This window comes from Ctenopharyngodon idella, chromosome 17 (genome assembly GCF_019924925.1).
Source record: "Ctenopharyngodon idella isolate HZGC_01 chromosome 17, HZGC01, whole genome shotgun sequence".
Classification (NCBI taxonomy): Eukaryota; Metazoa; Chordata; class Actinopteri; order Cypriniformes; family Xenocyprididae; genus Ctenopharyngodon; species Ctenopharyngodon idella.
This window is the reverse complement of record NC_067236.1, coordinates 31,229,229-31,242,752: the sequence shown is the minus strand read 5'-3', so window position 1 is coordinate 31,242,752 and position 13,524 is coordinate 31,229,229. Positions and strand designations below refer to the sequence as shown.

The 13,524-nt window shown below is 36.2% G+C and overlaps 1 protein-coding gene across 5 annotated transcripts in view; it reads right to left on the bottom strand.

The window, feature by feature from the left end:
* tiam2a (TIAM Rac1 associated GEF 2a) overlaps positions 1-13,524 on the bottom strand; it is a 127,389-nt gene that overhangs the window by 83,764 nt on the left and 30,101 nt on the right. Inside the window, exon 1 of one of the 5 annotated variants that reach the window (XM_051868114.1) lies at positions 1,803-2,130. The exons of 3 other annotated variants lie outside the window; for them this stretch is intronic. The gene's annotated coding sequence lies outside the window, so the exon portion shown is untranslated. One more of the 5 variants, XM_051868113.1, reaches the window with a different exon arrangement.

Below are 13,524 nucleotides of genomic sequence, written 5' to 3'. Positions count from 1 at the left end.
GTGTCCCTTTAAATGCATATGAGCTGCTGCTCTAAAAGAGGGCGGAGCTTTAACAGCTCACGCTTCGGTTGCTCAACAACAACAAAGCTGGAGAATCTCATGCAGCCAAAATGAGGATTGTCAGTAACGGTGTTCAGCCTTACATTGTTCAAACCGGAGTCGGACACTGATGGAGAGACTCAGGAAGAAGTTTGAGAATAAAACTGGACGTTTCTGAATGGTTAGTGGATAAATTTATGTAGTTGCTGTGGAGTTGATTCAACTCATCGACTAGCATGTTAATCTTTTGTGTAAATCCAGTGTTGAATTGACCCTCGTTTGTGAAGCAGTCCGGCGTAAAATGACGGCATGACAACAACACTCTACTACAACAACTCTTCCTCTTCTCTAAAGCAGCCCAACATGGCCTCACCCCCTTTGTTGCGTGTTTTGCCATGGTGTTAGAACTGGTACAACGTTGTTGCTTAAGAAAACAAAATGGCGGCGCCGTGGGTGGAAACGTGCAGATTAAGGGGTGGTAATATTATAATAAGATCATTTTTTCACATGCTTGCAGAGAAAGGCTTATCAAAACAAAGTTACTGGGTTGTCCTTTTTCACGTTTTCTGGGTTGGTTGATGCACCAGGGACAAGATTACAGCACTTAAACACAGAAAAAGTCAGATTTTCATGATATGTCCCCTTTAATAATTTGATTCTACATTTTTTAATTGCATTCATAGTATTATGTAAATGCTTCTCCTAATGTGTCTTATACAAAAGAAAAAGACAAACTACAGTTCTTGACAAACAAATGATTCCCGATTCAAATAATCCATGTTTCAAGAAATTTGTGACCAATGCATGGAGAAAACAAGTGAATCTTTACTCCCTTATGTCATATATACAAGTTTACAAGTCTACAAGCTTTCAGAAAGATCAGAGAAGTTGAGAGAACTCAAACAAACACTTCCATCGATATCAGACAGAGAGCACTCGCATGTCTGACGTCATTTGCTCGTCAATTATGGCATAAATAAATCTGCAATAAATGGAAAACTAAATGAAAGATTAAATATTAACAAGGGACCAAATTAAGACTGAAAGCTACATGTAGTGAAACATGAAAAGAAGTCAGAAATACCACATCTACAGAATAAATCTAAAGGAACAAATCAAAAATCCTGAGATGTTTATAGCAGATACAGTACTGTTGAGCTTTATTTTACAGTATGGCTCAAATGAGCAAGCGATTGATCAATCAGATTGGGTTCTTCTACTCTCAGTATAGATTTATTGCCCTAGTAAAGTCTCAATGGACATTATGTCTCTGTACTCAAGACATACCTGTCAAATGTCAACTGATAGGATATTTCAACATCATAACACAAATATTGACACTCTTTGATCATCACCAGACGCCCTTTTCTATCTCATAAATCTTCCTGATGTACTGTAGACCATTCAATCTGAGCAACACACTGACTACAGGTCAATTAATCACAGACCTGTCCTGAGCAGGAGTCTTTGGTTTAAAAATAACTGTAGGCAAATAAAATTTCAACAAACAGTACATGATTCAGACAGCAAGAAGATAAAGTTAACCAACAGCAACAGTCTGTCACTAAGCCTACACCTGCAGCCTGTTTTTTTCTTAATCCAGTTAGAGGCAACAAAGACTAGGATGAAAAACACAGACAAAAACACCTTTCCCTTACCTTTGGGAAAAAGCTTTAATCTACAATGCTTTGAAAAGGAAGACAAATCCACTTTGTCTGATCTCAACCTCAGCTCTCATACTTAAAAGAGACAAAATGACTCACACAAAACCACATGCGCACACGTGGAAACTCCCTCCCAGACTGTGAGTGACTCCTGCTCCGGACAGCACTGCTTCGGCGTGAGGGGAAAATCTGATGTCTCGTGCTGCAGTCAAGCCAGTGCTTCTTGTTTTTTTTTTTAGGTAGCATAAACTCCTTAAGAAGTCCACCTGAAGTTACATCTCTGTTCTTTACTCAAAGCCGAGGACAGAAGCTGAACCCCCCGCAGTTTCCCATGGAGGGTTAGAGCTAACCGAATGTTACTATGTCCACAGTGCTATCTGACCCTGCACCATCACCCCCACACTGAGAGGCGGGACGGGAGGGAGGGCAGCCAGAAAAATGGGGGAAATGGACGGGTAGAAGAGGAGGGGTTAAAGATAGATTCATTTTCAACTCAACAGGAACAAGGGGAACAAAATTCCAAAATTTGATTACAGTGAGGTTGGATGGCACTGACAAGTCTACATATATTACACATATATATATATATATATATTTTATTATTTTTTTTTTTTCTAGATATACTCTTATAAGGAAGGACACAAGTAATGTTGTATTTGCCTGGTAACCCTGGATTTCACCCTGCTCCCTGAAAACACACATTCTTTCTCAGTTCCAATCAAACAAAAAGTGAATTCAAACTGGCTAATTCAGAAAACCACAACGTTATGCAGCCAAAAATAGGATCACAGCTTATTAGACAAGTTTGAACACATACACTACCGGTCAAAAGTTTTTGGACGGTAAGATTTTTTAAATGTTTTTAAAAGAAGCCTTGTCTGCTCACCAAGGCTGCATTTATTTGATCCAAAATACAGCAAAAACAGTAATATTGTGAAATATTTTTACAATTTGAAATAACGGTTTTCTATTTGAATATATTTTAAAATGTCATTTATTCCTGTGATCAAAGCTGAATTTTCAGCATCATTACTCCAGTCTTCAGTGTCACATGATCCTTCAGAAATCATTCTAATATGATGATTTGCTGCTCAAGAAACATTTATTATTATTATCAATGCTGAAAACAGTTGTGTACAATTTTTTCTGGGATTATTTGATGAAGAGAAAGTTCAAAAGAACAGCATTTATCTGAAATATAAAGTTTTTGTAACATTATAAATGTCTTTACTGTCACTTTTGATCAATTTAATGCATCCTTGCTGAATAAAAGTATTAATTTCTTTAATTTCTTTCCCAAAAAAAAAAAAAAAATAGAAATTCTTACTGACCCCAAACACGGTATTGTATAATGTTACAAAAGCTTTCTATTTCAGATAAATGCTGTTCTTTTGGGTCTCCCTGAACAGCAGCTCCTCACATAAATGAACTGAAACTCAGCGTATAGGCTACTTGCCTCACAGACATGATAAATATATCTATAGAAAGCTTGAAACTTCTACTTTTAAACTTACCAAATCCAAATCGAAATCAAATACTCTCTGATTATGTAATCCATATGACTTCCATCTGACTCAAAAAAACACTAGTTTATTACAATAAACAATTAAAATGTTATTTTATAATAATAAACTTATATAAACTTGCTACTTTTTTCCAACACATTCATAATCATTACTTTTGCCAGTGCTTTGCGGCAAGCTTTATGTGTGCGCTTGAGCGCGAGGCATATATTCTGCCCCCAGTATATTTAAGTAATTAAATTAATATAAACGTGCGATTAGTCGACTAATGGATTAAATGAATGACTACTAGTCGACTAGAAAAATCTTTCGTCGGGGGCAGCCCTAGTAATCAGAGTGTGCAAACTCCTTTGATTTAAAACAGCTAGCTCAGTAAGACTTTTCATTCAAAAGCATGCACAGGACAGACATTTACTTTGCTCACTTCTACTGCAGATAAGATGCCAAGATCTACTTTTCTGTAGAAACTCTACAATTGACTATTTTCATAAAGATAAGCATTCAATGAATGATCCTAATTAGCAGATCATGCTTTAAAGGATTTCATGCAGTGACTGGTGATTAGCTCAACAATAAAAGAGCAGAATGAGTAAAGAGGATCAGGGTGACAATGAGAGTCGCTATTATAAATTGTTTAAAGGAGCTGGTGCCTTTGAAATGGGAAATGTCTTTGTGGGGATTAGGGACACAAGGTCATGCATATTCACTAAAGGCATGATCCTGCTAATTACACTCAGAACAATAGATTTTGGCCTTTACTGGGCTGCGCACAAAGCTAATTAACAGCATCTGTTGGTGAAATCAAAAGTGCACTAGCTAACATTAAAGAGAGCAAGAACTCACAAGCAGTTTTCTGCAGTGCTGTATGAGACGGGTTTCATTGCCTTGTGTTTTATTTAGCATTAGTTTGGCGAACACAAGCTTCATAGACCAATGAATGTTTTTAGCATCAGTATATGGTCTACAAATGATCTTAACTCCAGCCATTCTGGCCATCATTAATGGTAACGGGTGAAACATACTAAACATAAGCACACAGTCAGCGGTCTGTCAACAAAACAGGACAAAAACAGTGGCTGTGTAAAATTAAAACATGCGATTTAGTAACTACAGCTGATACTGTTTATATCAAACAATTGCCCAACTACACTAAAACAAAGTGTAGCAACTCATGTTGTAATAACAAAGCATAATGTATTTAAGAGTGACATTATCAATACAATAAAATATTCATAATGTAATAATTTTCTCAAAATATTTTACATTATTAATGTAATACAATGTTCATAGTGTTCATCTCAAAACATAAAATCTTGAGCTCATAATGTAAAAATTTTTACATTATGAAAAATGTGTTACATTATAAGCTCACCAAAAATAGTCATAATTGCAATAGATTTTTTTAAACATAAAAAACATTGGTATTGCCTTACAGTACATTTTTGAAAATCTAAATCCAGTTTTAAACTACCTACAAAATACACCAGATTTAAATATTCAAGCAATTACTACTACTACTGATGATGATATTATTATCATCAATATTACTGTAGATTATTAATATGTACGCATTAGCCAAATCTTCTGTATAACATCCTGTGAAGAATGTGTCACCTAATGTTACATTTACCTTGAGAAAAATTGGCCAATAAAGTCTTTAGTTCGTTAGTTATCTAGAAAAGTTAAAAGCATCTCCATAGAGAATCATATCATTAAAATTATAAATATTTTTGTACAATATAAACAAGTTATGACAAGCATTTAAAAATCTCAATCTCAAAAAAAATATTAATAAAAAGAGTATATAATTAAATTTTAATTTAGTGCATAGTAAAACTTAAAATGTGTTTTTGGGTCAAAACAACTCAAAATAGTGCACATCAAAATCACAAAATTTTTATGAAAACAGTGAGTTCACAATGTAGCCTAATACACCTACTTTTCTTTTAATGCAGCTTATTTGTGTACACTTTATTATAAGGTGTCTTAGTTGAAGTAATTAAACATTTAAGTACTAAGTAATATCAATTAACAAAACATCCACCTTATTTTGCAACGCGGAAGTAAGCTATTTTCTGTGAATGTGTGAGACTTACGTTTCATTAATAGCTGCTACAGATTGTAACATGCGGCTGTAGTAGTTAGCGCACAATGAAGAGGGAAATCCAAAATAACAGTATTTAATCTCAGGAGAAACAGCAAATATACAACAACTACATAATTCAAATACAACATGGAACAAAGAACTGAGGAAACTAAGATCTTAAATACACAGAAGCTGTGTTTGAAATCGCCTCCTATACCCTCATTCACTATTCTCTATATTCCTCACTAATATAGTCCACTTGAAGGAGTGAATGAGAATGAGTGACGAGAATACTTTTTCCGTGCAAAATCAAAACAAAAATAACGACTTTATTCAACAATTTCGTCTAAGCCGGCGTTCAGACGTAGAACCTGGAAGTGCTGCACTGTCTAAACAATGTAAACATTGTAGGACAAAGACAGGTAATAGAAGAAATTGTTCAATAAAGTCATTATTTTTGTTTTGTTTTTGCGCACAAAAAATATTTTCTTGTCGCTTCATAAAATTAAGGTTGAACCACTGTAGTCAAATGGACTATTTTAACGATGTTTTTACTACTTTTCTGGAATTTTAACAATGTTTTTACTACTTTTCTGGACCTTGAATGTGGTAATTTCATTGCTTTCTATGGAGGATAAAAAAAAAAAAACTTCTTGAATTTCATGAAAAATATCTTAATTTGTGTTCCGAAGATGAACGAAGGGTGTGGAACGACATGAGGGTGAGTAATTAATGACTGAAATTTCATTTTTAGGTGAACTAACCCTTTAACTCAATATTGCAGGTCTTTACTATGGTACTTTTTAATGTTTTTACTCTGGCAGCTTTTTAATGTTGTGTTAGCTCATGCCTTCATCTTGTTGTATTGCGCCAGTTTAACTAAATCATCTGCTGAGGTCTATTTTTCAGATAAGATATTCATACATGCGTCTAACGGTTGCAGACGCAGTCAACTTGCTCTCGAATGGTCACGGACCGGCTTTGACCATTCCAATATTTGTGCTTACAAACCAGTGTGTTTATAATTACAACAATACAATACATTAGCTTTATAAAGCTGTTATGTACAGCTAAAAATAACTGGAAGCGGATGACACCAGAAGCCAGACACATTAAATTTACAAATGGCTACGTCCACTCTTATGTTAAAAGTAAAGTTGAACGTGCTGACGTAAGAAATCTGCTTTGGACCAATCATAAAGCTCTGTCGCAGCTGTTTACGGTAAATTCTCTGCTGCTTTTAACTATTTTCCATGTAAACATGCACTAGACGGACATCTGACCGCTGTCACATTTAGAAGTTAAAATAAATGTAGTCAAATTGGACTAAATAAAACTAAAGCGCTTCTTCTCATCTAGGTTGATGAAGAAAAGGCTCAGTGTTTTAAGGTCATTTCCGATGATTAACATCACAGAGATTACCAGTATTTACCGGTACTCGTGTGTGAATGATATTATACCGGTAAAGAGACTCGTGTGAACAGCACATTTGTGTATTTACCAGAAAAGTGGTTCTGGTTTTACAGTAATTTACCGGGATTGCTATGTGAAAAGGGCTATTGATTCATCAAATGGGGTCATGGATTACCGTCATGTTCGTTTTGACCCATCCACTTGCACTTCCACTTTCCACTTGACCTATCCCCTAAAAAGTATGACATTAGACAGTATTAAATCCATCAAGTGCATTCACTACTGTCACTAAATTTCCTTTTTCAAGTTCTTTGCTTCAATCATCTTGTGTTCTTGTCAGTCTGTGTAGTTCATGAGAGCGGTCAGACACACAAATGACCCTCTCGACTAGACTCTCTTGCTGGAATTTGCTCTTTAAAAATCTTTTACAAAAGACCTAAATGTCAGCAGTGATCCCAAGAGCGATCATGTACTTCCAGTAAGTCATTGATGAAAAAAAACAGTTGTAAACATCAGTGCACGTCAGGCCATATCACTAAACCTTTAATGAATGTTTGTGACGGTTTGTAATAGACAAATACGAATAAACTGGAGTAAAGGACTTAAAAAGTGAACATTCTGCATTTCTAATTAATCAAGCTGCCAGACATTCTGACCTCCAGAGACTAATGTATGAGAAACAACGACTGCCACAAAGGCAAATCTGTTACAGATGTGTGCACTCATATCACTTGAACCAGAAGCAGAATCTGTGATGGTTCAGTGATAAAACAGCTCTGGAAGACCAGATGCTGACAAATGAAGAGGAAGAGACAAGAACACGCATGGATATACTTATGAAGTGAACCATCTTTTGATATTAAAGGGGTGTTAAAAAAAAAAAAAAAAAAAAAAAATGGTGCCCATACATTAACCCTGTCCACAGCCCACACCTGCTACAATCTATCTCCACTGACACGTTCGCTACACACGGAGGGAAACGAAATCGTATTATCTAAACCAGTAAATTGAATAAGGTTGACCCAACTCGCTCTGTGTCCTTTGCCGAGCAATCTGTCACGTCAAGGTGCTAGAGTTCATTGAAATCAATGGTGAGTCTGATGTGGCCTGGGTGCTGGGAGACAGATTTCGCAAGTGTCTCAGATGATTTTTCATTCAATTTTCAGTCCTAAGCTTCATTTACACAGCCGGCGGGGAATCAGAGGGAGTCGCTGAGCTAGGACAAGGTTACTTCATAATGGTTAAATTCAGTGGTGTAGCAACCATTATAACTGGAGAGGAGATGTCCTCATTACTTAATTCGCAGTTTATTTCATATTTGAGCTTTACGTGACAAGAAATCAGAGATAAACAGTCAGAGGCAATCAGTTATTCTGTCACCCCTGTGCCATTCTTAAAGGGATAGTTCACCCAAAAATGAAAATTATCTCATGATTTACTCACCCTCAAGTCATTCTAGGTGTATATGACTATCTTCTTTCAGATGAACACAATTGGATATATTTAAAAATATCCTGGCTCTGATGCATCCATCCATCATAAAAGTAATCCATATGATGTTAATAAAGGCCATCTGAAGAGAAGCGATGGGTTTTTGTAAGAGAAATATCCACATTTAAAACTTTATTAACTATAATAACTAGCTTCCGACAGATGGCCTAGCCATCAACTGTGTCATTTTTTGTCATACAGATAAGAGTAATACATCATTCCCAACTGTAAAGGGTCTACTTTTATTTGTGTACACTCACAATAACAGCAAAACATTGTGCTTTTGTAAAATAAAGAAAGCATACAGGATGCGTTATCTGCCGTCTCGGTGTTCCTGAACAGCAGCGCGTCACATAAATGAACTGAAACTCAGTGTATAGGCTAGGCTACTTGCCTCACACACATGATAAATATATCTATAGAAAGTGTGAAATGTCTACTTTTAAATGAACCAATTCAAATTGAAAACAAATACTCTCTGAAATGTGAGAGGCGTCTAAGCTTACAATACTCCTACATCCTGCGTCATACATCACGTCAGGGGGTTACTCTTGTGGTATGCATACGGTCATCTGCTGGAAGCTAGTTTTTGAATTTATTAAGTTTTAAATATGGATATTTTTCTTACAAAAACACCTCGCTTTGCTTCAAAAGGCCTTTATTAATTCGTATGGATTATTTCAATGACTTCACAATATAAAGTTTGTTTGCTTTACACATTTTTTGTGTATTGTTTTATTTTATTTAAATGTTTAGAGTTCTTTTTGCTGCAAGAAAAAAGTTATAAACCTGTTAGGAGGACAGCGCTTTTTTTTTGTAACCTAATTTAATATGTGATAATACCATATACCATGATAAAAGCTTCAGCAATTATCGTGATATAAAAATGTGATACAGTTACATGCCTAATATACAGTATATATACAGTTTAAATTAGGACTATAAATGATTATATATTTATTAAAAACAAAACAAAACAAAAAAATTGTAGTCTCCTTATATCCTCCTTATCAAGCTAAAACACATTATGTGAAAAACTGCATTGCAACCCTAAAGTTTTTTAATGCACTCCTAAATTGTTCAACTTATGAGCACAAGTCCTCCTTGGGAAAAAAAAAAAGTAATAAAAAAAAAGCCCTGATAACATACTGTACATAAGCACATAGTCAGTGGTCTGTCAAGCTGGCAAGATGGATGCTGCCTTTAGTCACCAATCAGAAATATTGTCAAGGGGAGACTGGTTTACAACTGACCCGTCAGGAGAGGTCAGACACAAAGCAGGACTTTCCTTGAAATTCTCACAGATCACTTTTCATTCTTAGTTGATACCGTCTGAAGGACTAATACAGATGGCTTTCGGGTAGTGCGGTAGTTTATAGCGTTCAGAAACCAGCTGTCATTTCTTGACTGAATGTGTAGCCCTTTTCATTCAGAGATTCTGGAAAATATTTGAAAAATTCCGGTAATTGTTCTGGCATTGAGTGATTTTGTTCATTCTCAATGAACAAAACCAGGGTCTGATATTGGTCTGAATTTTCCAGCATTCCAACTGAGTGATTCATTGTCTTTCTTTGAGAGCACAGGCACCCTAGAGTCTGAAAGATCAGGCTTTTTACCAAGATCAAAATATTTTCTGCCCTGTCAAATTGTGCTTTTTACACGAGATTCTGTGTGTAATTTTTTTGGGGTATAAAACCCTGGGTATTCTTCGGGGTTTTTTTATGCGTGCGCTAGCGTATGCACACAGTCTAATGCACAGCCTTGAAAAGTATACTTCATTTGACTTGTGCACGTACACAGGCATTTGACGCATGCGCAGTTTTGAGCAATCTCATGCTAGAGTTGTACAAATGAGGGTACTTTCTAACCTCTTCACACAATCTCTCATCTATGTAGGCCTCCATTGTCAGTGTAGCTTGCATGCGTTCCGGTCTGTTCTGTTTATGCAGTTTTTCTTGGACTACCTTGTGAATCGATGCCCCCAGGGCACTGTTGCCACCTTGTGGACAAACTAATTACTGCGAAAAAATTAAATACGCATGTGCGACCTGCATATGCAAAGTACGCGTGGTTAAATCTGGCAGTGTGCGTGCTATTCTGATGACGAAATTCACGTCACATGCACTATATGCTGACCCTCGTGTATTATAGGGTGAATTCAGGTTGGTTGGGACACTTTTTCCCAGTCATCTCAATAACAAAAAATGTCCCAATTACGCTGAATTCACCCTACTTTACAATACTTAATCTAGCTAAATGTGCACAGACAACTGTAAGCTATTTGTTGGTAGAAGAGTGTAATCAGTGTGACTTTTTCAAATGTTCAAACCTTTGAAAAAGGTTTGTTTGAGCATTCCGACATGTTAACTCAACCAATGGTTTGGAGTGGAACTCACTGTTTTATCAAACAATGGAGGAAAGTAGTGTTGCATGGAAACACTTACAGTTGTGTTTCACATAGAAATCGCTTACAGCTGCTTTAAATGACACATCAGTGTTTACCTCAGTGTTTCCTACACAGAATTCTGATTTTGCAGTGGGGACAATGACTATTAATAAACTGGAATCTGAAAATAACTGGAATAAATTGGAAACTGGAAGTATTTTTGATGCAAATTACTGGGTTCACATTTACAAAAACAAACACACACACACACACACACACACACAAACACACCAAGGACAGCCAGTAATGTGACCTCATAACCCAGAGCCCAACAGGTTAGGTGTTATACTAACACTGCAAGATAACTGCATGCCTCGTCTCTAAAGACGGCTGGATCTGAGCCTTTAGAGCTTTCTTCTTTCAGCTCAGTATTTGACGTATCTTTAACACATCTCCTCACAGGCCGAATCTGTAATTCAGTTCAGTACAACAGCAATAACATTTCACTAGAGGCAAGGCTAATAAAAATAAAATCAACTGCCATTATACATTTTGAATGAGCCTCTTAGAGCCAGATCAGATATTAATCTTGGACTGAAAAAGATTTTCCTCAAAGGATGAATGTTCCTATAAACAAATGTAGTTTAGTCAAACCCAGGTCCTAAAGTATGTCTGAAAACTGCCTTCAGATGTTTATAGTGTCTTATCTTTGTTTATGTTGAACATCTTGTTAATGGAGATAAAGAATTACGGGATTTTTTTCTTGAATTTGCTTCATTAATTACAGGTTGCAGTGTAAGATAGCAGAAGACAGAAGACTGCCAACACCTCTCCAGAGGTGCCAGGTTTCCCTTATCCAAACAAACACACGCACACACGCGCACACACACGCACGCACACACCTCTAAAAGTTACAGTATGTTTCGTGCATCCAAAAAACATGCACATCAAAGTCTGAGAGGGGTAACATCACCAAAATAAGCATGATTATTTTTCAGTTGAGAAGACATTTAAGTTACACAAAAGCTAGTGTGGGACTTGGGCAGCAGTACAAAAAAAATACTATAAAATTCCAGCAAATACTGAATAATTATGAGCAAAATACTTATTCATACTTAGAAAAGTCTTAAGAGGAACTACTTTATAGATCTAACTGCTGGCAGGTTGTACAGATGAGTAGTGATTTTAACAGAATACTTGAAACTTGATGTTCAACTTGATAGTATACTGTGTGTTACAAGGGGAATGTGATGTATTGATCCTCAGAGTATCAGCCTCAAAAACCGTGCAGTAAAATGAGATCAATTTTGAATGCGAACACGTCCAGACTGCTATGAGTCAGTCAGTGAGCTATAAATGACTGCGGATCAGAGCCAAACTGCAGGAGCCGGGACAGGTTTCACACCAGACAGACTGGGGGCCGTGGAAATAACAGAGAAACACAGAGAGAGAGAGATCGTTGTGAATATGACAAATTGGGAACATACACAGAACAATACAACTGATATTTGTAAAGAATACATAGTACTACATAGAGCTGCATGACTCTGAATAAATTGAGAATCGCTTTTTTTTTTTTTTTTTTTTTAGGAATAAGATCACATGGATGTTTGAATCAAGTTCACAATCATGCAGCTACAAATTAGACATTCAACACCACATAAAAACTCATTTTAGCAATATAAACACACATGCCCCAGTTCAAAAACATTGCCGCCTTCAAATGAATCTCATAAGGTGTCATTCGCAGACAGCATGACACAAATATCTCTCCACATGGCACTAGCATGTTCCTACCCTAACAGCAAAATACTATATAGGAGAGAGTGGGGTAAGATGAGCCTTTTTTTATTTATGTGGTTCTTAAGATAAGGGAAAATTCGGCAGAAGTACGGTGAAAGTATTTTCAGGATGTTTTCTATCATTTTAAATCATCAGAATGCATCTATGATGAAGGGCTCAAAAAATATGACTTTTTATTTTTAAAAAAGTGTTCCTGTGGCTCAATTTACCCCAGGTTAGGGATAAGTTGATCCGATTCAGTGGGTAAGTTGCACCATCTGGGTGTAAACTGGCCATCTAACTGAATCTGAATCATGTGAAATTGTAAAGATGATTTACCTCTTTTAAAACTAATTTAATAATCAAATTTCTTTTCTTAAAGCTAACTTTAACAACATAAAACCAACCAAATGACGTTGACATTTCAATATCTTTAATTGTTTGCACTTCTGAAACAATATGTTGAACATCAAAGAATCTAAAGAGAGAGTTTGTTGAGTTAAATAAAAACTAAATTAGAATAAATGAATGAATAAATGTCACTGAAACTAATAAACATTTTAGGTCAAAAAGGTTCTTGGCGTGGTAGTTTTTCTGCAATGTCGATCATGTTAGGTCATTAGAGACTACAGGTGGAAAGATATACATGATTAAGTATCTTCTGCTTCGTATCAGAGAAGGATTTGGTGTACTTGTACACTGTTCCTATCAAATAAACTCAAGGAAAAAAACAAACTAAGCCAGTTGTGTAATATTACATTGAAATTATACTAGTCTGTACTTCAGAGAGTTGTCAAAAGTACAGACTTCGGTACCTAGTCGGTACTGAAATTTAAAAAAAATGTGACGCTTTGAGTGCTGTTGAGTGGATTCGTAAACAACTCTGATTTGCCATTGTGTTGACGCGCTCAGCGGATGTCTGTGATTGGCTTCAGTGATCAATGCTGTAAAAACGTAGTAAAAAGTCATCAATGGCTCTTTTCACCGAGCGCTTACACAGATACACACGGGAGCTCCCACTCGCGCTTTTAAAATGCTTTCAAATTCGAACACTTCCGTGTGCTTTCAAACGCTGACGTGCGTTGATCTTTGTAGCCAATCACAGACATATCCAATGAGCGCGTCAACACAATGGCCAAT